This window comes from Microtus oregoni, unplaced genomic scaffold (assembly GCF_018167655.1).
Source record: "Microtus oregoni isolate MIOR12 unplaced genomic scaffold, Mior012 000016F_ref0000370, whole genome shotgun sequence".
Classification (NCBI taxonomy): Eukaryota; Metazoa; Chordata; class Mammalia; order Rodentia; family Cricetidae; genus Microtus; species Microtus oregoni.
Window position 1 is genome coordinate 11,479,386 of NW_024543075.1, and position 26,579 is coordinate 11,505,964.

Below are 26,579 nucleotides of genomic sequence, written 5' to 3' on the forward strand. Positions count from 1 at the left end.
CTCCCTTCTGAGCATCTATGTTCAAAAGAGTTGAAAGCAGAGGTATGTGTGTCCCTATGTCTATAGCAACAACTGAGCAGTGCAAGACAGCGGCCAATCTAGAGATGAATGGAAACACAACACATGATGTGTTACAATGGAATATTCTTCAGATTTAAGAAGGGGAGAAATTCTGTCTTATGCGGCAGCGTGGTTGAGCCTTGGGGACACTGGACTAAGAGAAACAAGTCAGTGGGGGGGGGAAGGAATGCCACTGGCTCCATCCATGTGAGATTAGTAAAGCCAAATTCAGTGAGAAAGGACAGTGGTGGTTACAAGAAGGGAAGAGGGATTGTTTGACAGTGGTAGTTTCCAATTTTCAGATGAGGCTCTACAGATTGGCTTTAGAATACCTGACTATACCCAATGCTACTGAAGCGTGCACTTTAAAATGGCTACCACGTGATGCGGTGCATTTTTTCGATACAATAAAAGCAGAAAAAGGGATCGGCTTTAAAACTTGCCAAGTGCCAATAACGGTTGAAGCTGAGAGATGACCCCATGGAAGTTCATTATGTTCCCTTCTCTTGCAAAAAGTCATTTAGAGGAAGGCATTTAGGGTTGAGTAAACTGTAGTAGAATGTGCACTGGAGAATGCTTATAATACAGAGCCGAAGCCCCACAGAACTTAGGGAGGGAGAACTTAGTAGGTGGGGCTCACGGTGCCTGGTACCACTTCCAGGACTGCAACCAGAGGGGAGCCAGGGATGCTCGCAAGCCTCTAGGTCACACCCAACAGGAGCACAGTCAACACCAGTGACACTCTTTTGTTTGCTGGACACCTTACAAGAGACTGTGCATTATTCTCTCTTGGAGCTGTGGAATGCTGGGAAATAAATATTCTGATTACAGGAACTCTATTTCTGATCTATTTCATTTAATTTCCAGCCACTTGATATCTGATTAAACTTCTCTATTCGCCTTTCTGGAATAAACAATATAAACAATTTCAGTGTTTATTAAGCTTTTCAAACATAGCATCAATTCCCCAGCCAGAATACCTTGCTTCGTTACCATGGATTTGATCCCAAGGCAGCTTCCCACGGATATCTGCCAAAACGTTCTTGGATTCGTTCGTAATCCATTTACTAACTTCCATTTGAAGGATAACTGTTTGTGTAAAACATTAACTATATTATTATGTCTCTTGATGGCTACCTAGATGAACTGGTAAATGATACAAAAATAACAATAAATAATATAATGATAATAACCAAAAGTGAGAAACGGAAAAATAGCTTAGCTTTCATGAATGACGTTGATCACTAAATTATGCCAAATTCCAGAAGGATACAAAGATGCTCTTGTAGATAGCTTCTTTATCTATGGCCGTCAAATGTCTAAGCATTTGGGTAGATCAAGACAGGTATCTAGTTATCAGTATCTAGTTGGTAGGTGTATAGTTGCTTTATATGATCTATGACAGCTATACTGTTGAATGACTTTATTAAATATTTAAGGCAAAGTAGAGAATAAATAACAAGTAGTTGGCAGAGAGAAGCAACAGACAGGGTAGCTACAAATCACCAAAATATGAGTTTGTAACATCCAGCCGAGATGACTGGAGAAGCCCAGTGAGAGAGCAAATGAAGGTTATAGCATCAAACTAGGGACTTAGAACACACAGCAGAAACCAGCCAGAGGCGTTGGCGCGGTCATCTGGAGTTCCCAGTGGAGCTGTCTCTCCAAGGATGAACTTTCAGCCTTCCATTGCCCAGGCATTTCTAGATCGTGGGATAAGCAATAGTAATGCCTTTTAGGAAGACTCTACCTTTCTGGCTCTATTCAGGGACAAACTACCTTCACTACTCTTCTCTGCTTGCTCTTTCCCCTCTCCCTGCTGCAGAGCCAGGGTGCCAGCCTGACCCAAGACAGGGATGTTTGGAGGACACTTTAAGACAAACATATTTGAGTCCAGAGATGTCTTTGCAGCAAGCTTAAATAACACACAACAATTTACCAAGGCAATGTGCACTGCAATAATTTCCACACATGCATGCACGCACACAGACCGCAGGTGCAGGAACAGTTCAAAGAGAGGATATTCCTGGAAAAGGGTAGAAACGGGGCACACTGCTGCATAATACCACACCAGTGTAAGCAGAACAGCTTCTGGCATGGGAGAGTCTGAGGGGCTGTGGAACAAGCACCGTGAGCCTTAGAGTGTAGTCAGCCGACCAACCTCTCTCGACGCTCCCACATAAACCTCCATGATACTTGATACATGGGCTGAAGTACAAATTGCCTCTCCTGAAATAGTAATGAAAACAAAGAACATGCTATCCCGGGTGGCATTTTGTTGCCAAGGCTAGCCTTTGATCTCTACAACATCTTGGGGCAGTCTGCAGGCATATTGAGAAATCAAATTACCCACTGTGTTTTTCTTTCTTTCTTCCACCCCCCCCCCCACTTCAGCCATTTGTTAGAAAATGTTATAAAAATCCAAGTTGTCTCTCTTGATCTTTATCAGAGACTGCAGACGCCTTTGATCTCCTCTGCGTGTGACATTTGTGCCCGGCTTCCCCATTTAATTGTCTGACTTTTGCTTGCTGTTAGGGTTGAAAAGTTAACCGTAGCTTTGCTCTTTAAAGAAACTCCTATTATCTTCCAGCCAGTTCTTTCATATTAAATATGTCATTTCCTCACCACACCTCGTCACTCAGGTCACCACGTCAGGCACAGACAAATTCTGCATGTGTCTATGAGAGAAGCAGAAAAAAAAAAAAAAAAGAAAAACTTTGGTAAGAAACTCCATAAGTTTGACATAAGCGTTGCAGAGTTTCATTGAAAGGTCCCAAAGTAGAACCCCATCTACCCACAGCTCTCTCTCTAGTCCAGCCTGACTTCCTTAGTTTACCCCCAAGCACCTCCTTTCACCATGACAACTGACCAGTAGAAATGGGCAGGCGCACTTCCTGTTCTTTTCCTCTTGGCCTGTTCAAAGGAGAGAATCTTTCTGGCTTCATTAATGCAGAGATTCTCAGCACTGTGTCCTGTGGATCAGTGGGAGGCATCACCTTCTCCATGAGGAATTTCAAACCATCAGGATCTATGAAAAATGGCTGACACTTGTACACACAAAGCTTCAGAGGGTGTTTTCTGTACATTGCTCCCCTTTGACCCACAAAAAAACTTTGCTTGGCAAAACTGGTAAACCGAGTCTGGTGGAGCTGATAAAACCACTGGATCTATGGTGTGATTTCCCTTCCTCTGCTCTGGTTCTGAGCCTGTACCTCTGGGCTTGGTGCTCAAATCTGTGTTTTAAAACAGACTGTCACAGCTGATGAACAGGCCCTAGTGGGCAGGCGTGCCTACCTGGGAGGGAGGCTAGAAAATGCATTCACACTTCATTTAGAGCCAAACACTTGAGAGCATGCCTGAGACTAAACAAAACACTTCAGATGAAGCTGCAAACAGACCTGGACTCCCTGGTCCTGGGGGAGCCGCACCACACAGTGAGTCTTCCGTGACACTCCCTTGTAACCATAGCATTATCAAAAGAGAAGTCTGCAGACCTTGGGGCAGGGGGACTTGTCCCCAAGTGGGAAGGGTCTGAAAACAAGAGCGTGCATCTCCGGGAGTGGCTTTAATGATTGTCGGTGCTGGGAGGTACCCTTGAGAAGTCAGGCACACAGCGGCGTATGTTGATTGCCATACCTCTGCGACACGCATCACAACCAGGGGCAAATAAATGTTGCCAGATATTTGCTGACTTTTTTCTCTTGAATTCTCGCCTCTTGCTAGCGGGCATGTGACTGTCTCATTAATCATAAGGCCTCTCCAGAGCGTGGAACACTTGCGTATCTGTGGACGTTGGTCAAATAAACAGGATATGGACACGGGGTGGAGCTTTTATGGGGTGAACTAGCAAACAATGTTCAGGGGTACGAGCAATAGCAGCAAAGGTGCCTAGTGGAGAGGGGATGGGGTTCCAAGGACACACAAAGCCCTGTCAGAGCCACGAACCCCTCCAAAGAGAACATCTCTGCCAGGGCAGGAGAGGAAGCGGGCTGTGCTCAGGGTTCAGACTGGCAGACGAGCAAGACCATCCACAAAGGGGCCTTTGGCAAGTAGCTGGCCACAGAAAGGCGGTGGGCAAGGCTGACCCCTCTGAATCCGCATGGGGAGATATCAGGGGAAGGAAAAGGATGAAGGGGGATGAAAGAAAAGGAAGGGGAGGAGAAAGGAAAAAGGAGGAGAAAGTGGGTGGAGGAGGGAAAGGAGAGAGATGTGCTAGAAAAAGGATGGTAATGAGGGGAAAAGGAAAGGAAGAAGAAAGAGAGAAGGGTGGTGTGGAAGAAAGGAAAGAAGGAAGGAAAGAAGGAAGGAAGGAAGGATGGATGGAAGGAAGGAAGGAAGGGAGGGAAAGGGGAAAACGGTGGGAACGGAAACAGAAGTTTTTCTTTCATCAGTAGAAAAAGCCCCGAGGCCAGAGGCATGGTTGTTTCATAAAACATCACTAAAGGAAAAGAGTGGGATGGGCTAACCCCCCATCTAACCCCAGCAGAGCCTTCCTGTACCATGAAGGAGAAAGAAAGACTGACAGGTGAAAGACGGGCCAGGCAGGAAGTATAAATAGTAGCTCTGGGTTATTTGTAACCTTCATTTTAAGGTAAGGATGATTGGCACATGGATGGCTTGGATTAAGGGAGCCCCTGATCTTTAACTTGCAGGTCACATGGAGAAAACTTTGAGAAAATGCTCCGACATGGAGATGTCAACTTGAGTGACAGCCCCGCGCACGGAGCCACGCGCTGGCTGATGCCTTTGCATGCATCACTTCACAGAAGTGATGACTGCCATTTGAACAGAGAGACATCCTTCCCGCCCGGGGTCAAGAAACTGACAGAGCCCACCCATTAATAGAAATAACTGTCATTTAAAATAAAATGCTTGGTGGAAATCTTCAGCCATCTATGAGAGAGCGTGAGGCCTGTGAAGGGGGCATCCATGAATCACGGTGCGGGACACTGGCACCCAGAGATGGCACAACTGAGTGGGAGACAATTACATCCTGAGCAGTGCCTTCAGCTGGCTACATGGCTCCCCCCTGTGTAACGTGATGGCTTCTCTCTTAATTTACAGCCCTCCCCGGCGCTAATTAGGAGCTTTTCCTGTGTGACAACACAGGAGGGGATCTGAGGGAGAAAATGAATGGCGGTGTAGCTTCTGACTTGAGAGCCTCTTCTGGCAAAAAGTCTTTGAGTAGTAAAGGTTCTCTGGAGAAGGCTCCTTTGGGGACAGTAACAGAGCCTGGGATCTCTGTTGAACTTCCATGATATCACAACTGCGCCAGCAAAGAAAGGGCACGCCGAGATACTTCTTACTCAGAAGCTTAGCCTGGCATTAGGTAGTTTCCCATGAAAGCGTAACATTCGTCTTAAGCCACATGCAGATGAAGGGTCTCAAATGCGCTTGTGGGAAGTGGCCCATGATGACTGTTCTTGGAAGTGTGACACCTGTGGCTGTGTAAAGCAAGTACTATATATAAAACCTGGTCTTGTGCCATGTTTCTCAATGGCGTTTGATTTTGATATGGTAATTAGGACAGCAATAAAGTGAGTTTGGTGGCACCTGCTTATAATGATGATACTCTGGAGGTGAAGGTTGGGGATCAAGAAGTCAAGTTCATCTTCTCTTGGATAATGATTGTGAATTTAAGGTCAGCCTATGTGAAGCCCTATTCCCCCCCCCCCCAAAAAAAAAAGCTAAAAATTAGTGATAAGGGCTGGGGAGACAGTTCAGTGACCCCCTCAAAGAACAGAATGGAGAGTGATTGAGGAAGATTCCTGGCTTCACTTAGGGGCATGCATGTGTAACACACACACACAGACACAGACATGCAGAGACACACACAGTAAAACAGATAGAAGCATGATATGATCTACATGTTTCATATCTGCATATCTCATAGAGTGACGGGGTACAGACTAGTTAAGCACCTCCCCCAGGGGCATCCATTTGGTGAAGAATGGAGCCCTCAAATCCAAGTCCTCAGACTCCAGCAACTGGGACTTCCTGGCAAGGTAGGGCTTTATAACCAGTTCCGCGATGGCGGTTAAGCAGGTGCTCCAAGGCTGTGCAGTCCATAGGAAGTAGAACTAGAATTAGCCTTTGTGTGTTCCACGCTGCAAAGAGCTTTCAAAGATTAAATCATCTACTTATGGGTAAGAGATTTCCTCAAACTTACTGGCTTTAAACAACACTCAGTTCTTATCTGATAGCGCATTAGTTCACAAGTCCCCTTAGACACTTAAGAGTTCTAAGGACTGTAAGGGAATCAAAGCATCAACTGGCTGGGCACTTATCCACAGACCCTAAGGAAGGTTCCAGCTCACTCAGATCTCAGGAATGAACTTGGTCCCTTGCGGTTGTAGGATTGGAACTCACATATCTCCGAGGAGTTTGTGTTGCATCTCCATAGGACTTGGAACTCTTTCTAGACTCTACACTCAGCTCTCCCCTCTTCTAAAGCAACAACAGCACACAGAATCCTGGTCATACCTCAGAACCTGTTTCTCTTTCTACAACCAGCTGGAGAAAAGCTCTCTGGTGGTCACAGTCACCTAGATAATATCTTGTCTTAAGGGCGACTGATAAGCAACTGTAATCACAGCTGTAAATCCTGGGGACAAGTCAAGGTCACTGGAATGATGGTCCAAATCCACGAGGAAGGAGTTATGCTACAATGAGGGGGCTCTTAGAGTTCTGCCCACCACAGTGCACGTGGGCTGGCCATGGCTGGCCATTGATGCTCAGCATCTTTGACTCATGGAAGCTCACTCAGTTTGCCCCAGCAGATGACTGACTATAAGCTCAGTAGAGTGACCTGTAGCTCTTTAGCAGCAAGGGGTGGCCAAATGGGAAGAGGTGGCCATGGAGTTTGAAGATCTGAGACCTCTGCCACTCACTCGGGAACACAGGAAGATCTCTCTCTCTCTCTCTCTCTCTCTCTCTCTCTCTCTCTCTCTCTCTCGCATCCCCATGCTCAGGTTACATGATGTGAATGCCAGTCAAACAATGAGTTACAGTCCCTGTGCTTAGAAGCTCACTGACTCCATAATAGATTTGCCCTGGCACAGTCAACAGATTTGAGTTCTCTGAGAAACACTCCCTTGAATGCATTGTTGGAGTCTAAGACTACCCTCAGGGTCAGGACGTGCCCTACATCACTCTGGTTCTTAGACTGCTAGATCCTAACTGTGGACTCAGCACCCATTCCTTAGTCCTACAAAGATTAGCAGAGATTAGGCTATGGCCATAGCCATACAGCATGGAGGAGATGTCAGGGGCACAGTATAGATGAGGGAACTGTATAGGTTCCACTTGAAACCTCCATGTAGAGTCTGTGGGCCATGAAATTCACAGGGGTCCTTCTGACCCTCTCCTCGGCTGTCTACTAAGGGCCGTCACTCTGAAAGGGCCAGCTGCCTCGTCATGGGCAGGAGTGAAAGCTGTTCTCATAGTCCTCTAGCCCAGACAGAGTCTGCTCAAAGGAGCCCCTCACTCTAGCTTGAGTCATCATCACCCCAGGGACCTCGATGTGGCACTGGGAATTTGCCACAGTAACTACAGATGTAACTACAGATGTTTCCGACAGCATCCTTGCAGACTTGTCTGAGATGGAACTCTTTACCCAGTGTAGTCAGGGTTCTCAAGAGTGATGGAGTCTAAGATAGAGTGTCTCTCTCTCTCTCTCTCTCTCTCTCTCTCTCTGTGTGTGTGTGTGTGTATGTGTATCTATCTATCTATCTGTGTGGCTATCTATGTATCTATCTGGAATTTATTAGAATGACCTATAGACTGTGGTCTAGCTAATCCAGCAAAGGCTGGTTATGGGTGGGAAAATCCAAGAATCCAGTAGTTCTCAGTCTGTGAGGTGTCTCAGCTGGTCTTCAGTATACCCTGGAATCCTGAAGAAGTAGGCTCTAATGCCCATAAAGAATGGACTTATGAGCAAGTCAAGAGCAAGCAGACAAAGAGCAAAAGCTTCCTTAGGCTTCCAGCAAGAGATCTGGCCCAGATTAGAGGTGGGCTTTCCCACCTCTCAAAAAATCCAGACTATATCACGTGTCTGTCTGCCTCAAGATCCAGATTAGAAATTGATTTTCTGCTGGGAAGTGGTGGCACATGCCTTTAATCCCAGTGCTCAGGAGGCAGAGGCAGAGGCAGAGGCAGAGGCAGAGGCAGAGGCAGAGGCAGGTGGATCTCTGTGAGTTTGAGTCCAGCCTGGTCTACAAGACCTAGTTCCAGGACAGCCAGGGCTGTTACACAGAGAAACCCTGTCTCAAAAACAATCAAACAAGCAAAAACAAAAAAAGAAATTGATCTTCCTACTTCAAATTAAGTAAAAATCTCTCACTGGTGTCCCCTCCATTTTGGGGTTTTAGTTCATTCCAGATGTAATCAAGTTGACAACCAAGAACAGACTAGCAAAGATATCCTTGGCCATCAACAAACTGTGCTCAAGCAAATGTAGCCTCAATTTCTCCATCCTAAGCAGTCTGGAACTCTACTTTTAGGACAACAAGGATATTTAAATGCTATTCCCATACTCAGACAGACATGCAGTCTGTCTCTGGGAATGTGGTTGACTTCTTCCTGTACCAAACATGAAACCGTGAGCAATTCTAAAAGATTATTTTCTTTCTTTCTTTTTAGTCATCTAGACTTTAGAAACTGTACCCAGTAAACTCATCCTCAGAGCACCCAGTTAACAAACATAAACACCCGGGAAGATGTGAAGGGTTTCCCAGGAAGCCCCTCAGGAGGCTCAGGAGATGAGTGATATTTAGATGAAAAGAAAACTCTCTGGGATTCTTCTTGGAAGAGACCCTTGTGGAAGTAAGGATTTAGCAGAGGGGTAGAGAGGGAGTGTCTGATTCCCATGGGACCCTTCTGCACTGTCCCTGCGTTCAGGGAGACAGCATGAACTTGACCTTCTTGTAGCTGCTAGTTCCTGGCTGGCAGCTGCTCCTGGAGGGAGGGGGAAAGAACAGAAAACCTTGGGAAAATCTATTCCCTGTGGCTGGTGGCAGTCACCAATGAACACAAAAGCTGTGAGAAGCTCACTATAAAGTATGATTGCTTTGGTTCTAAGAAGGGGAGGAAGACATAATGGGTAGATGGCTGAGGAGGTAATAGCACCTGCCACCAAGCCTGGTGACCTGAGTTTGATCCCTGACATTCACATTGTGTAAGACGAGAAGTGACTCCTGCAAGTTGTCCTCTGACCTACACATAGAGAGACACAGACACACACACACACACACACACACACACGTGCGTGCACACACACACACATACACACATGCATATGCACACACACTAACATACACACATGCACACACACACGCACACACATAAGCGCACACACACATGAACACACATACTCATCCATACACACACACTCATACACAAAGAAGAGACCATCTTAATGAGCAATGGGACCCTAAGTCACATGAACCCCCTGCCGCCTCCTCTGCGTAATATCCCATGCACATGGTTGAGTGTCCAGCATCCTTTTGTGTCTGGAAAGCAGGAGGCTCGTGCTCTGTGGATGTAGGGATGCCTTCAGCTCTAACAGGGCTTGACTTTTTGTCTGTCAGGAAAAGACAGTAGGAAATAGAAATAATGGGGAAGATAATTAATGGAGCCCACAGGTTTTTTTTGTAACCTCCGCCACTTTACCGTGTCAATAACTGGAGAGCAGACTTTCCCCAGGATATTCCAGAGCGTGACTAATTGCAATAACAAAGAACACATTTCCCCTATTCCCTGCCCTCTCTGACTTGGAAAAACGTAGTTTTGCCCTTTTCCAGGTGTGTGACGCAAGATGGGTGAGCCGATCCTACCATGTAGACATGACAAAAAGCTCATTTGCTGAAAGCTGGGCAACCCAAAGGGTTCCTTGCTGTTTTCTTGGACGCTAAACCAAGCGACACCCTGCAAATTGTTTCAAGACTGGGCCAGGAGGACAGAGATCTACCAACTGTGACTTCATCATACAGCGATGCTGGCATAGGATCATTCAGGAACCACACACGTGTGGATTTTTTTTTCTGTAAGTCAATTTGGTGTCTAAGACATTTACATTGTTTACCCAAAGGTTGTATAAACACATTTACGTATTTATTTCTATCTAGCAGCAGAGAAGGGAGGCTCCTGGGACCAGAGGAACTCGGGGATCTGATGAGGACCAGGCGGTTTCCAAGGCCATGCAGGGAGGGATCTGTGTGTCTGGAACACATTAGGGGCATGTAAGGCAATGCTTGCCCCAGGCCTGTTAGCCCCCAGGACTGCAGAGGGTCTGTCATGCATTGATTGTGTGTCTTGAGCAAGGTGCTTGCTGTGGCAGGGTACAATAACAACCATAATTAGTCTGACCTCCTCTATCTACTCCCTCTGATAGCTCCCTGCCAGGCTGACCTCAGGCTTCCTTTTGAGTACTGCGACATTAGCAAACCCACAAGGGAGGCTTAGAGAAGGACTTACACATGGCAGCTGCCTATCTTGCTGCCCCTGCAGCCAAGTCACCCACAGGTAAAGGAACCTATGCCATTCTACCGGGAGATGGCTAGCTATCCTGGTCATTCAGCCAGTGGCCAGTGACCCTTCAGACAACCTGCCAGGTGACCTTGTACACAGTGTCCTAGCTAAGACCAACAGAACTGAGTCCATCTGAGACCAGCCCACACCCCTACTTTGCAGCACTGGGAGCTAAGAGGAGGGTAGCATGAAGACTCTTGAGTTGGAGAGATCTTAAAGCTTATTGACCCTGTGCTTACCTCCCTCCCCTCTGTGACTCGGCACTCACCCTCAGTCTCTCCACCTGTGGGAAAAACAGAAGTTGCCAGTGCACAGGGATTGCTGGGGTGTCTATGAGTATTTCCGAAATGGGTGCTTCATGTTTGATTGGAGCAACTTTTTTTTTTTTTCTGGAAAAAAAAAGATTAAGTATTGGGGCAGCTGAATTGTGACTGTCACATCCTTGCCATGATCTTCTGGGGCATTGCTTTCACTCTTGGGTTTAGAGATAAGCCACGTCACGTGTCCTGCCCAGCTCTTAGCCTACTGTAGCAGCCATTTCAGCGCTGCCTCAAGGCATGGCACTTTGTCTTAGGGCATCTATTGTTGTGAAGAGACACCATGACCATGGCAACTCTTATAAAGGAAAACATTTAATGGGGGTGGCTGCCTTATAGTTCAGAGGTTTAGTCTGATACCGTCATGGTGGGAAGCAAAGCAGCATGCAGGCAGATGTAGTACTGGAGCTTGAGACTCCTTGATCTGGAGCTTGAGACTCCTTGATCCAAAGGCAACTGGAAGTGAACTGAGACACTAGGGGGTATCTTGAGCATATATGAGACCTTAATGTTCACCTCTACAGTAATACACTTCCTCCAACAAGACCACACCTACTCCAACAAGGCATTTCCTTTCAACCACCATACACTGCCTTCCTGAGGGTGTGGGGGGATGGAGCACAGAATCTCCTCACGTGCCCAGGTTCTGCAATCCTGGAAGAACACCACAAGCTGCTTTCTCTCTTCCTCTCTGAGAACCACATCATGACTAAGCCACAATACTCACTCCTGCGCATGCGCACAAGCTTCACAAAGTTAGCTGCAGCGTTGGAGAGAGCTAGCATCGTGAAGCAGAGAAGCTCTAGGCACAGCTAGTAAAAGACAGAAGCTGATCTCACCTGAACAAGGCATCCATCAGGCCTCCCGTGGCCTACTCACACCTTTGGTTTTTTGCAGAAGGCCCTGCCCTGCAGGAGGCCGCATAACTTATTGGCCAGGCTGGGGCACCTGGAGGAATGAAGAGGGGCTAGGAGGGTAGGTGCACCTGGTCTTGGCTGGGCAAAGTAAGGAATGCGCCCATCCCAACTTTGTTCTGGAACGTGAAGAAGAAGAAGAAAAAAAGGCAATTGACCTTCGAAGGGACTTCAGCACTGGCACAGATGCTGCCAAGTGGAGCAGATCACATCTGAGAAGAGAAAACAGAGACCCAGGAGTCAGCGTTTTCGTGGCACCTTATAAAACATGTTCTTATCAAATTGGTGACTCCTGCCTGAGGAATCCCGATGCCAGGTCTTGGGTTCTTAGGTTGGATCATGAGGGCTCTGACCTGACTAGCAAATGCGTTCAGAGTATGGTGGAATAGAAAGTAGGGCTTGGTTGAGGAGGTAGGCATGTACCCTTGAAGGCTGGAGGAAGTAGATACATAAAAGGAAGAGGAAGCTTGTCCCTGCTTTCTCTCCTCCCCCTCTTCCCTCTCCCTCTCCTTTTACAATGTTGAACAGATTTCCCCACCATGCTCTTCCAAGATGATATTTCTGTCTGACCCCAGGCCTGGATGCCATGGAACCAGCTGACCACGGACTGAAACTACCAGCCCCGTAACCATTTCTCCTCTTTGGTAACCTCAGGTATTCTGCTACAGCAGTGAAAAACCAAACACACAGATTCTCTCTTCTTCAGGATTCATGAGCCCGCTTTGCCTGGCCACCTCCGGAGGTGACCTGGTAAATAGTGGATGAACAAGTGAATGCGGGAAAGAGATGGGCACCAGCGTGTTTCTGTCCTCCAGCTCCATCTGGGGCTCAGAGGCCCGCTAACGGGGGAGGAAGGCTCTGCACTGCGGAAACTACTCTGAAACCTCCTAATAACTGACTCGCTCTTTAATATGAAGAAGTTCTGCCAACATCCCCTTCTCACGTTCTTCAGCGGCTGAAAAATGAGAGCTTTGTACTTCCCCGCGTGGGAGGACTGGCCTGGGTTCTGCAATGTGTGGTTGGGGGAATAGTATCTTCTTATGTGTTCCCTGTCTCTCTTCCCGGTTGCCTGCTATCCTTTCTTCCTTTTTGATATTTTAGGATGTCTTTTATGCCCCCCAGAACCCATGCTCCATGTCAGAGGCCCCCTCTGCCCTCCAGAGTTCCACTGAGGCTGCGTGTGCTGTGAGCACTTGTGAAATCAGTTAGCGGTCTCATTTGTGGAGTGCCGCCTTTTCTACCGTTAGCCTTCTCCCCTGCGCCTGGAGAAAAAGGTTTTCATTTCTACATAGTGGGGACAGTAGGGAATGAGGTGGTAACAGCATGTCCTTCTTGGATATTTTGATCACAGTTTCTGCGAGTATATTGCTAAATACTTTTCTGAAACATAATCATTCCTGGAAATCGGCACGTTGGAAAGGAAGGAGGCTTGCTCTGGTTGCCGTGATCCGACTGCCTAGCTGCCTGAGACTTGCTTCTTGGGAGGACCTCTGTCCATCTTCTCAATGAGGTAAAAAAGGCAACTGAATGTCCCTCCCCTGTTCGGTGTGATGATGTTTACTCGAGCAAGGGCTGATGGGCACCACCAGCAGAAGTTCTCTTAGCACAGGGCACAGGAGCCCTCTGTCTCAGCGATGGTGTGGCCATTGTACTGACTGACGCTCTCTAAGATAGGGAGGAAAGGAGGAGCCAGGCCCTTGCTGAACACAGCAGCCAGAGTTTGCTAGTGAGTGACATGGTGGCACAGTTCTAGTACTCAGGAGACAGACAAACAGACAGACCAGACAGAAAGAAGTGGGAGGAGGAGGGGAAGGAAGAGAAGGGGATGATGCAGAGCCTGGAGTAAGAGGGGAGTGCCTCCTGGACACCGGGCTCCTTGGTTCCGTGACTCCTGCCCACTCCTGTACCTGAGGTCTTGCAGAACTGTGTCTGAAGACCTTAGACCCTGGGGCCCAAAGGGCTGAGAGGCCATCACATTTCTCAGGGGCAGAGCTGTGATGGGGCTTAGGAGAAGGAACCCCACTGCTAGCTTCATGCTGTCCAGATGCGGCCTCACCACCACCCCTGGGGAAGACACTGAAGTTGGATTTTCACTCTGCTTTGGCTTTCTCCCTTTTGCTGTCCCTACTCCCCCTCAGGTCTCCTTTATAAGTCATCCACAAGACACCTGTGCCAGCATCACTTAGCTTGGAAGGACTAAGTCAGGAAAACCTGACTTAAGACTCAGGTTTATGAGACCAGTGTGTTTTTACCAGGGATCTATTTAAGAGGGAGACTCCTTCTTCCTGTCTCTGAGAGCAACACATGCAGAATGCCAGGCTTGTTACTTCTGCATGACTTAGGGAGAGTTTGCAAGACCATTCTCCACAGTAGGTGTCTTGTGCAGGTATTTTTGGTCATGGGGAGCCTTAGAGACTCACGGAGGAGCTGCAGCAGCTCAGGACACGTACCCACTCACATACGCTACATTCCTACAAACCTAGGTCCGTAGATGCTAGAACCCAGGCTCTAGAACCCATTGAGGGTTAAGTCCTTACTACAGACTCCAGGAGTGCAGTGATTAGATGAAGGGCCAGGCACAGTCTTCTGTTTATGGGGAACAGATATGTCTTGGAGATATGACTGAAGGCCCAGTTTGCCAGGCATGCAAGCAATATGGTGCTTCTGCATTAGTGCCCATGAGAAAGAGCTCCTCTAGCCGGGCTCATTAACCATCAAGTTAAATAAAGGGTCTTTCTAAGCCCATTCCTATGTAACTATTCTCAGTGACGTAAAGAATGGGGATACTGGCAGCGTAAACCAGCCAAAGGCAACAACTTGGAAAGGCCTTGATGCTACCCAGCACCTGGCACCAACCCATGTGCACCTGCAAGTCACCTGGAATCTGCACCTGTCTTGGTGAAGCCTGAAGGATAAGAAGCCTCCATCCAGCTGCATTCTGTACAGAGAGACATTAAAAAATGGTTTTGGTTGTGGCTTAAAACCAACATCTAAGTCTTAGGAGAAATTTTTTACAGGATTGATTCCTACTTACTGAGGTTCTTCAAAATCTCCCCAGTACTTCAAGGCAAAAGGATAAAAGTCTCAGGGGCTGGGGATAGGACTTGATGAGTAAAAATGCTTGTGTAAGCATGAGGACCAGATTGGGGGACCCCCTCAGAATCCACATACAGATGGGATGTAAGTTTATATGCCTGTAGTAGCATCAGGGCTTGGGTTGGGGGTAAGTGTTGGGGGCAGAGCAGACACAAGAAGATGGTTGGCTGTCACTGGATGCTAACCTATCAAGAAGCCAACAAGTTCCAAGTTCAGTGAGGGACCTTTAGCAAGAGGATAAGGTGAGGAGTGATGGACAAGAAAACCCAGTGTTCTCTCTCATCTCTGTGTGTTCCTGCACACATGTAAACCACAGACAGACAGACACATACACACACACATCCAGGAACACACACAACTTAGGTCTGTCTACACCTTTCTGAGTCCTCCCAGATGCTCTACATACACGGGACCCTTGAGTGCTATTTGACATGGGCCACATTAGAGAAACCCCAAGGCCGTCTTCCGCAGCAACAAGATATTGCTCGTGTGGTCTCCCATTCTCCCTTTCCCTTGGGGTAAGCAAGGCATGCATCGTATTACCTGTGGCCGGGGTAGAAATGAATACTTTCAAAACCTAGGTTACACTGCTTGGAGGTGTTGAAGGGGTCCTGGCCCCTGAGTTCCTGTCACCTGCTCTCTGCTTCCCTGTCATAGTTGTATGTGTCCGTCATACATCCTAGCCCATCGTCTGCCTGGGACATGTTGGGGTGCCTGCGAGGCTGTGGCTTCGTCTCCCTGTAGTCTAAAGTATAAGCTACTGGCCTGGGAAATCCTCTAGGCTTTGAGAGGCTGGAATCAGGAGGAAGACACGTGGTTAGACGGACATAACCTTCCTCCACTCCAAGGGAGAAAGAGCCACTCATGCTGATGAGGACAGGATAGAGCGTCACCTTTAGACAAGGGAGGAAGCTAGCTCTCAGCACCTGCACTTATTCTTCTGGTCACCATGTATGGCTCCCATTCCGAGGAATAACATTTATTTCTGTAAAAGGAATGAACCATACATCAATGTCAGTGCCTTCCCTTCATCTGTATTTGGGGTGATGGTAGACTGTGCCTTTAAAAACCCGGAGGTCAGAAAGGTGATGCTTCTCAAAGATGGATGAATGACTGCGGGTCTCCTGTTACCCCAGGCTTGTAAGAGCAGCTGTTCCATGCTGGGGAAGGTTTGTTTAACAAATACGGCAGGACACGCACGGGCCCCTGGCTGCCTGTTCTCATTCCCACAGAGCGCGGCATGCTGCCCCGTTCACGTGCAGCATCCTTTTGCCCTTGAGCAACAGTGCCAGGGACTCGTGGCTTTAAACGGGCACTGAATGGTGCCCAGAAGATGCCTGGCTTTTTGCTTGGTTGAAGTTGCCTCATGACCCCCGCAACCTAGAGCCCAGCCTTTCAGTAATAGGTGCTCCCTGGGCTTACGGAAGATGAGCATGACAAGGAACGGTGTGTGGGAGAGTTGCAGCTCAGGCCTGATTGCTACATAAGCACTCTAGATTCTGCCCTTCGCTGGGATATCCAAGAAGCCCTAGCAGGCTTGCAGAATAGAATGGCTGTGACCCCAAAGAGGAAGAAGGGCTCCAATTCCAATACCCCATGCAGCACCTCAGGTAAGAGACAGATCTAATAACTAGAAAAGATCAGGACTCAGAGTCAGGGTGGGGGTTTTCAAATGACTAAAAGATTATGGGAAAGGTTCAGTCTGGAATTGGCACACTGGTTTACCATATCTCAGCTTCAAATTAGTTGGGGAATAAATATTTCTGTAATATTCATTGACAACTTGGTAAATAAGAGGTGGCCACAAACTGTTTTGACACTCTTTCCATTAAGATATAGTCTAAGCCTCTCCTCCTTGAACGTGGGTGGGTATGTGTCTGCACAGAGTGTAGAGGAAGGGGAAGATATACTTGCCCTCATGAGACTGGAAGTTTCCACCCTGCCTTTGCAGTCCATGGCTCACTTGTGGTATCAGGAACTGCTCAGTAAGGAGTCTGATCATCCTGGGACAGAGACCCAGAAAAAAACTCCAGAAATCATATGGGAAAGTCAGAGTGTCTGCTGGGTTTAGCCTTTCAGGCAGCTCTGTGTTGAGCATATGGGACATACATTTGGGCTCTCTCATCAGCTGCTGTCTTAATACGACCACAAAACCTTACTCTATAACATCTCAGGGTAGGAGAACTGGCCAGCTGAGCCCTGACTCACAGGACTGTCAGGGACGGCAAGCTGACTATACTTCCAGTCTCTTAGTTCGTGGAGAGTGTCTCCTGCAGTGGATGTAGCTAGAAGGACAACTAGAGAGACACTTCATGCGTATCTAGGACTTTCGATGCCATTCTCACTAGTCACATGACTCCCTTCTGAGAAATCTATGCTAACACAACCCAGCACATGGTAAGCCTTCTCCAGTCCTTTTTTCAACTTGAATTAGGTTTGCCTAGGAAGTGAACAATCCAAGTGTCAAACACGATGGAAAGCTGAGCTACCATACAATCCAACGGTGCCATTTTAGGCTTACTTTCGTCTTTATTTTTGCTTTGTTCTCCTTTTTCTTATTCAGTTCATAGGACCTCTTGCATGCTAAGCAAGTACTCCATCACTGAGTCAAACAAACACACACACACAAACAAAAAATTTTTTTATTCCTCTTTGAATGTTTTAATGATAGTGGGAAAGGGATCCAAACTGTGTATTAATATTTGCTTATTGATGTTAAAAATAAACAGATATGCAAAGTCTATAAGGAAATGTGCCCAACTAGCCATTATGGTTACCAGCAGATAATGGAGCTATGGTTGATTCTCTTCAATGTTTTTTACCTTCCACATTTTTATTTATTTATTTATTTTTTTGTTGTATTTATTATGTGTGTGTGTGTACAATTAAGCACCTGCCATGGTATGTGTAGAGGTCAGAGGACAACTTTTGTGAGTTGGTCCTCTCTGTCCATCCTAGGTTCCAGGGATAAAAACAGGTTGTTAGAATTGCCTGGCAATTGCTTTCTCCCATTAAGTCACCTTATAAGCCTACAAATTATTTATAATGAGATTGTGTAGCTTTATTTCAATCAAATGTGTAAGGGGTCTGTCGCTGTAATGCAATACTTTTGACTATTACCTTACAAAGAGGAATGGCTATTTAGCTCACAGTTTTAGAAGCTCTAGCCCAGATTGAGTCAGTCCATTGCCTTGGGACTCAGATAAGGTGCCACCTATTGAGCGGTGGCACCAACAAATGGAAGTGAGAAAGATGATGGGCCAGATACAACAGTCATCTCAAATGGCGTATCCTCTGTGACTTAAAGACTTCCAGTAGGCAGTACCTCTCAAACATTCTACCTTCTCTCTGTATTGCCATCCTTGGGAACAAGACTTCAACAGAAGGGTTTTCGTGGGGACATCCAGCATCCAAACTATAGAACAAAGCAGTCCAAGTAAAACTAAACAAGGAGATGTAGGCTTGAAGTTAATATGGACTGAGACGGAGCCTTAGAGGTAAAGAAAGCCTTTTGTCAAGAGTAGTCTGTATAGAGTGACATTCTCATGAGCTCTCCAAGGATGCTAAGGGTTTACACTTGACTCAACATGCTTTTCAAAGAGATCATATGAAGTCCTACTGGCAAATGAGATCTGGTCCAAATGCAACCCCTTCAAGGGACCCTGGTGGTCTGGAATAGCTCGATATAGTCTTCCAGTCCCTAATTCTGCTCTCAGTTCCCAAATGCCCTTGTGTGACCTTGCTGTCTAATGTCTCGTGTCCCTGGAATCCTGTCAGTTCTTCCTCTTGGCACACAGGCTACAAATGATGATTGTGCTTCTTGGCTTCCAGGACTTCGTGAGCTCATGTCAGATTACTTGGTGCTGTGTAGCTTGTTCCATCGGTTTATCTCCTCTAGAAGCCCAGGAGGGACCCCAGAGTGGCAGCATCCTTTGCCAAACTCTTTTCTGGTTCCCATGGCACCCAGCCTGGCACTGGGCTCCTATGAGGTACCCATGGAAGGAGCGATACATTGAATATCCTGCCCACTTCTGTCATGTTGTTCAAGTCAAATGTGCTAAAGAACATGCAGGGCTGTGTAAATGCCACACTGGCACATAAACAGAAAGAACTGGAGTTATTAATTACCCAGAATGTGAAACACTGAGCATTTTCACAGAAGGGGGGAAGCACGCACTCATCCACATTTCTCAGAGAAGCAGTTCTGCCTGCTAAATAAGGTTTCCTTGTTCCAAAAAGTAGGAGTGGAGGAAGCAGATCATCGCTCTCCGAGATGTCAGCAGAAGCTCATCAGAGCACGCATCTGTGGCTTCCGCCTCCGTGGCTCCTGCTTTTGTTCGGTTTGGCGACTTTAACAACAGCCTGGATGAAAAGGGGAATTATCGCACAGCCAGGGAAGACAGGTGAAGGCCTGAGCGCCGTCTCATGCCAGAGATAACAGTTACTTTCCCTTTATATACGTGGATGTTTTCAAAGGCGCAAACCCTAGGTTTAATTTGAAGGCTAATAGCTTGTAAGAAGATCGCTTATCTAGTGTCCTCCAGCCACGATGTGCCCATCACCAGACACCAAGAAACAGTTAGTTTGGAGCTGTGGAGTAGTGGGGCATGAGATCCCAGCACAGGTCTCAGGAGTTGGACAGAGCAAGATGTGACTGCGTGAGGTCTTGCAAGCTCTCTGACAGAGGCAAGCAGTCCAGATTTCCCCTATAAGACCGTGTATACTTGCTTATTTTTATATCTCTTTGTTTACTTGGCACAAGCATCTATGTAAGGTCAATGGCATACAAAGATAAAGACTGAATCTGCCTGGTGGAGATCATGCTGTTGGGTGAGGGGGGAAAGGGTGACGGCTGTGGGCTGAGTGGGGACAAGGAGAGGAGGCAGGGTCTCAGTGACAGTGACAGCAGGAATATGAAACAAGAGGAGAAAAGAGTAGAAAGAGAAAAGAGAGGGGGAGCCAGGATTTTCTTCTTCTTCTTCTTCTTCTTCTTCTTCTTCTTCTTCTTCTTCTTCTTCTTCTTCTTTTTTGAGCCAGGATTTTCTAAATATGAGTAGATGGCTGTGGCCTTAGTGGATGGGAAAAAGGTGGTCAAGAGTGAGGCTGGTGGTGGAGGAGAGAGACAAGAATCCTTGAAATGAGACCCAGAAGTTGGAAATGGACCAAATCCAGAGCAGTGTGGGAATGGGGCAAGCCTGAGCTAAAGCCCCAGGGTTAACTAGATCTTAATCCAGTGACTAAGCTGGTTTCCTCCTTCCTCTGCTGCGTGATACATTCACGGCCCTGAGCCAATGTCTTGGCCAAAGTGCCACAAGCCAATCTGATGGAGGCAATTCCTCAACTGAAGTTTCCCTTCCCCAGGTGACTTTTTGTGTCACATTAACAAAAAATTAACTAACACAGGGATGTCAAGGTCACCTGGCAAGACAAAAGGGTCCAATGAAGCACTGGGCAAACATACACAAAAGAGAGCCAAGATTCAAACTCAGTGCCACAAAGAGATAGAAATGGGACCCTAAGGGCAGTCCCCAGGCTTCTCATGCATCATCCATCAAGAGGCTCCCATTTCAGTGTGTGAGGTCTCCAGGACCAGTCAGGGGATGGCACAAAGCCAGTGCAGGTTTTGCTTGTGTTCTCCAGACCCGTGGCAAAGCAAGGCAGTAGGGGATGGTGGTGAAAGTGTGGCTGAGATGAATCGTGAGATCTCGGCTGGGAGGCGAGCAGGAGAGACAAGAACTAAGTGGAAGGTGGCCTGCTTAACAGAGGGGTCTACAGCAGGCATTCAGGAGGAAGGATGTGCACAAGGGAAGCCACACAGAGAATTCCTTAGCCAGACCGTGTCTGTCTCTACCTCCACTGCCCGATCCAGAGCATTTTCCCGAGGTACTCAGAATGTATCTGGGGATGTCCACTTCCTTTGTGAATGAAATGATGGAGAGAACGAGCAAGGCAAACAGACCACAGAGGGACGTCTGCATGGAGCCGAGAGCCAGGACTGTCAAATGAGGTTTGCCTATGTCAGTGGATGGTGGGCTGTCACAGTGGGGCTCCAGGCTCTGTTTCCACCCCTAAAGGCATCTCTCAGTCTCCTCTAGCCTCTCCAGTCTGTGCTTAGCCTTTTAGCAGGCAGTTAAGGAACTTCAGGGGCCTGACCCACCAGGACTGTGTGCAGCTGAGAGATGGGCTTGGTAGTTTTACACCCAAGTTCTTGTCTACTCCTGACCAGTTCTAGGCGGGTTCCACAAAGATCCTAGAGGGCCCTGGCAGCATGCAGCCTCCCTTGGCTTTTCTGTTCCGTTTCTTCTCTGTCTCTGTATCTCCATGAGTGTGTGTTTAGGAGAGACAGACAGGCAGAGAGAGAGAGAGAAAACACAAGATCTTATATGGCTCTTTGACTAGATCCTGGAACCCAGGTAATAGAAGATTAACAAGAGAAAAATGTAAACGTTCTGCTAATTTTATACACACGAGGGGATATTCAGTGGGTGAAGGCAAAGAGCTGTTGAAAGCATAATGTCAATAAAGTTTAGACAAAGGACAGAAAGTTTATTGTAATCCCAGTACTTGGGATGCAGAAGCAGGAGTATCTTAAATTCATGGCCAACCTGGGTGCTGTAAAGACACAACCACTACATCCAACCTCCTCCACAGGAATAAATAAATGGGATAAAAGCTGACTTCCTTCCTTCCTTCCTTCCTTCCTTCCTTCCTTTCTTATTCTTTCTTTCGTTCATTCCTTCTTTTTTTTTAAGACAAAGGAAGGGAATAGGAGGCAAGGCAAAAGAAGAGCAGTAGCTTCGGTTTGGACTGGCAGGATGAACGGCTCTCTGGACAGGAGCAGTAAATTCTGGGGACAACACTTACTTAGACGGATGGGTATGTAGCCCAGAGGACAAGCGGTAGATAAGGGTGACTTCAAAGCGTCTGTTTGTTCAGGTGCTTTGCAGGCCCAGTCACCACCCTCTGGTGACCAAGGCTGTTTGTCAGCCTCGGCCTCTGAAGTGTGCCCCTCCCAGAGAATCTTTATGGCTTGCTGTGCCCGAAAATGAAGGCCACTTCCTTCTTGAAGGTATAGTTCCCGAGTGACTTCAGTTTGACCCCAGTCTGAGTGGCTATGGGGCATGCTCAGGAATGAGAAGTCTTTCTTTACCTCCCCCATCACCTTACTTAGGCCTCTCTGCATACACGGCACCCCAGGCCCTGTGTCACACCACACTGTGAGAGCCCAAACCAGGAGGACACCCCAGCAGGAAAAAAAAAAAAAGACCTCTCTTATTGAGTCTGAGAATGATACACAGCTTGATCTGAGGCCAGGCTGCTCACATTGCAGCAGGGAAGAGGGGGGTGCTATGGAGAGAGTTCTCCCTGAGAAATTGAACCATTTTGGGAGGGGAGGTCTTCAGCCCTCACGGTGGAAGCATTCATGGTGACAAAGAAAGACTGGCTGGTGGCTAGATGACCCCCAGTCACATGCAGTCTGGTATCAGACTCCAGTAGGCTCTGTAGTCCAGGGTAGGGCACTTGCCTGGTACACATGAGGTCCTGGGTTTCTTTCCTAAGATGGGGCAGGGGAAAATGTGAGCATCATGGCTCGTAATGGTAACCCTGCCATTTGGGAGTCTGAGACAGGAGGATTGCCATGACTTCAAGGCTAGAGTGGGCTATAAATTGAAAATGTGTCTCAAAACCAAGCCACCACAAAAATCCCCCAAAGGAACAAACAAAAATCCCATGGATGCCAGGATTCCCCCTCCTGATGACTAAGAAAACCACGGGCTGCTTTATAAAGTTACATCGTTATTTACAAACTGAGTTGCAATATGTTCATTTACATATTGTCTGCTGTTACTTCCTCCCCACAAGCAGGCAGACTTGGGAGGGAGGATGGGACAGAGACTACAGAACTTGGGAGCTACAAAAAAAAAAAAAAAAAAAAAAAAGTACCATTGAAATGCATATGGACTAGACCAGCACTCAGGCCCAACCGGATGTGGCTGGGTCTCTAACCTAGGGATTGTGTACTGAGTTGAGGGAGTCGTCAGCGGAGCATGCCCAGTGCTCACAGCCACTCTCTCACAGCAGACTCTCCATCTTTATCTGTCAAGTTTCCAGGTGCATGGAAGGCAGGACATCATCACAATGACACAGCAGAGTTGGAGCCATTTGGCCATTGTCCTCTGTTTCTGATGGTTAGGGTGGCCTTTGGGACTTCCTGATTCCATTGGTGTCTGCCCTGCAGTCAGAGATTCTGTAGGCAGCATTCTGGGGGTAGGCAATGTTCTGTAGGCAGCATTCTGGGGGTACGCAATGATCTCCACCAACAGAAGTGGGGAGACTGAGTAGCAAGGTTTGAGCATCCATCTCAGGGAAGCTCCCCCGGTGACTCATCTGCAGCCTGGATTTATGAATAATCATCACAAGAACCAAAGGCCAGCTAGACTCTGGGGTCCCTGCCAGAAAGAACCATCTATTTCCAGCAACCAACAACTTCTGGGTTCTCTACAGTCTTGTCACTACTTTCCCTTAGACAGGTCCCCTGAACCCAGGGTGGCTCTGCCCTGCAGCCTCGGTGGCACACACCACCCCACACAGCAGTGCTGCCACTGCGGTCCCTTAAACAAGGCTGCAGGCAACTCACTTTCAATTATGGACCCTCTCTGGCAGATGGTTGGGATGCTCAAATCACATGGGTGCAGAAAGCTGGTTTATGCTACAAGCACTACCCGAGACCCGAGAGAATGTTCACAAAGTGAATCAACAGCCACATTGGAGTAGGAAAATGCGGCTCATGCTCTATTACAGGAGGCAGGTCTAATGGCAGCACTGTTTCTTTTAAGCAGTTTCATTTAATTTCTTATTATGCCCTGACTTTGGCTGTCCATGCAGGTTCCACGTGTTTCCGCGTCAACAGTGCTTCCCACAAAATGCCAGCTATAACTCCAGCCGCCAGCCTCCTGCCTTGCGTTTACAAGGCAGGACACTGGCACCGAGTGACTTGACACAGGCTGACAGCCACAGAGTCGTGTAACAAGCGTCACTTTGTGCACACTGTTCCTCGGGTTAGGGTTTCTGAGCTCTGCTCCAGCCTGGAACCTGTACCATCGGCTTGACAAGAACGCCTGATTGGACGACTCCTATGCACAAAGCCAAGTGCATCAAATGACTCCTCCGCAGACTTCAAAACGATCTTTCTATCCTTCACTTAATGTCTAAAGATATTCAGCGCGCCTGCAGGTCTGTCATGTTTCCAAACGGCATCTGATGTTTAATTAAGAGGTAAATATCTATTTTTTTTCTTTCAGAAAAGAGCTTAAAATGAAGTCCATCAGAACCCGACTCTAATTTGACCACCTGTCTTTTGAAGTCAAACCTCTTCCACTTGAGCTAAGTGTTGAGGTAAGGCAATTATCTGAATTGTTCAGAAAGCAGATTTTTTTTTTTGGCCTAAATCATCACATTCTAGAGAACAAAGAGTATGTGTCAGTTCAACCGAAAAGCAGAAGAACTGAACTCTTTTTCTACATGAAATAGCATATGTGTGGCCTTATTTCCTCCAAGTTAATTGGCTAATGCGTGCTCCTTGGCCCTTTGCACAGACAGCGAGCATACAGAGCTACAGACCCATCCTAATGAACACATGGGGTTTTTCATTTAGGTTTAGGTTTGGGGGCCGTTGGGTTTTGCTGTTGTTGTTTGTTTTGGTTTTTAGTTTGCTAATCTTGGTATTTTTTTTAAATTGTTGTGTGTGTGTGATATGTGCATATAGCGGGTGTTAGTGTGTGTGTCTCTGTCTGTGTGTGTATCTGTGTGCAAGTGCCGAACCATATTCATAGAAGTCAGAGGACAAGCCTGGGTGTGGCTTTCCACCTTCCACCTTTCTTGAGGCAGATGTCTCTCGTGGTTTATGACAGGCTAGCTGGCTCTTGGGCTTCTAGGGACTCCTTTGGTTGTCTCCAGTCTCTCTGGTTACACATTCACATAACCACATCTGGGTGCTGCGGACTTGAACTCAGGTTGTCACACTTGCCCAACGAATGTTTTATCCACTGAGCCGTTTCCCCAGCTTCAAATTGGAAGTTTTGCAGACCGGTGTCCATGCCTCCATTCCCCAGTAAGATCTCCATTTGATGCCTTCATTACTCCACCCCTTACCTTATTGCTTGCAGGCAATTCCATGAACATAGAATGAGCTGGGGCAAGCTTCAATTTTATATTAAAGCTTTCTTTATTCTTTCCAAGAGATGTGGAACCTGAGACCTCACTCAAAACACTAACTAGACTAATATTTACCAATTGTGTTGTTTCATGTAGATAGCATAACTTAGGAGGAAAGTCAGCTTTGACACTATAAAAGGTAGATTTTGCCAGAAGCACTAGATCCTCTTTTCTGCGCTTTAAATATTTCCTCTTAAGAAGTTTAAATAAAATCAAATACAGCCAGCAGTATGGTCTAAAGGTGAAATGCCCCCACAGGCTCATGTGTGTGAACAGTGGGACCCCAACAGGTGGCGCTGTGACTAGAGATAGTGGAGCCATTAGGAGGTAGGACTGGCCATGGGAAGTGGGTTTTTGGGTGAGACTTTGACAATTATAGCCCCTTCTGGTCCCAGATTGTGTTCTGTACTTCCTGTTCGCCTTCATGAGAACAAGCAGTTGTACCTTACTCCTGCCATTTCAGGCAGCGCTGCTACCATAACCTAACCTTTCCCACAGCGATGAACTGGAATGTCTTTGAAACTAGGAGACAAAATAAAAACTTCCACCCTCAACTCCTCCTGTGAGATACTTTGTTGCAACATGAAGAAGAGGAACTAGTTCCCCAGATTGGAGGGCGGTGGCGCAGGGTTGATGGTATATTGTTTCTTTCTTTTTATACAAAACAACAGATCGCCAATTAATTGGGATCTGAAAGAACAGAAGCGCTTCAAACTTCTAATTTTGAAATCCTCAAATGTAAATCCTCTAGGCTGACAAAGTTTATATGGCAACACAATATGTTCAGAATAAATTCTGGAAAGTGGTAGGTCTGTTCGTGAGGAGCAGCGAATACCCAGTGCTGCAGCCGCCAGGGCGTGGTCCACGCCTCCCCAGATGACGAGCCATCAGCTGATTCCTCTTGATTTTGATGCTGCTGACACCTGCTCTGAGCACCTCTGTTTCCATGGTAACCAAGGGACAGCATCCTCATCCCCATGCTTTCAGAACCTCATTAAATCAGGCAGCAGGACAGCAGCTGTGTTCTCCATGCACTACTCTGACAGCCATGGACTAATTTTATGATGCTCAGGTGATTTTGGGAGAGCTTTCTGGGCCAGGCTGTTGAGAATGTGTAGCTAGTGAGACAGATGGCAGAATAAATAAATATTGCCAAAGTGTTTAGCTCACACAAATTTTCTGAAAGGTGAGAACCAACAATGGTAATTTTATTGACTGCGGTAATTTGAAGCCAACTAATAAATACCACAGGGCTGGAAAGTTCTTGGAGAATGTGGGTGTGAGCTTCCATTCTGGGGTCAGAAGCTTCGTAGGACAAAAGGGCTTCATCAGAGACACTACTGTGTTCTAGGGTAGCTGTGACCCCAGCTGCAACATGCACCACAGAGCTAGCTTCTTTTCTTTCCCTTCCCATTGCATTGTTTTCATTTTTTGAGACAGGGCACCACGA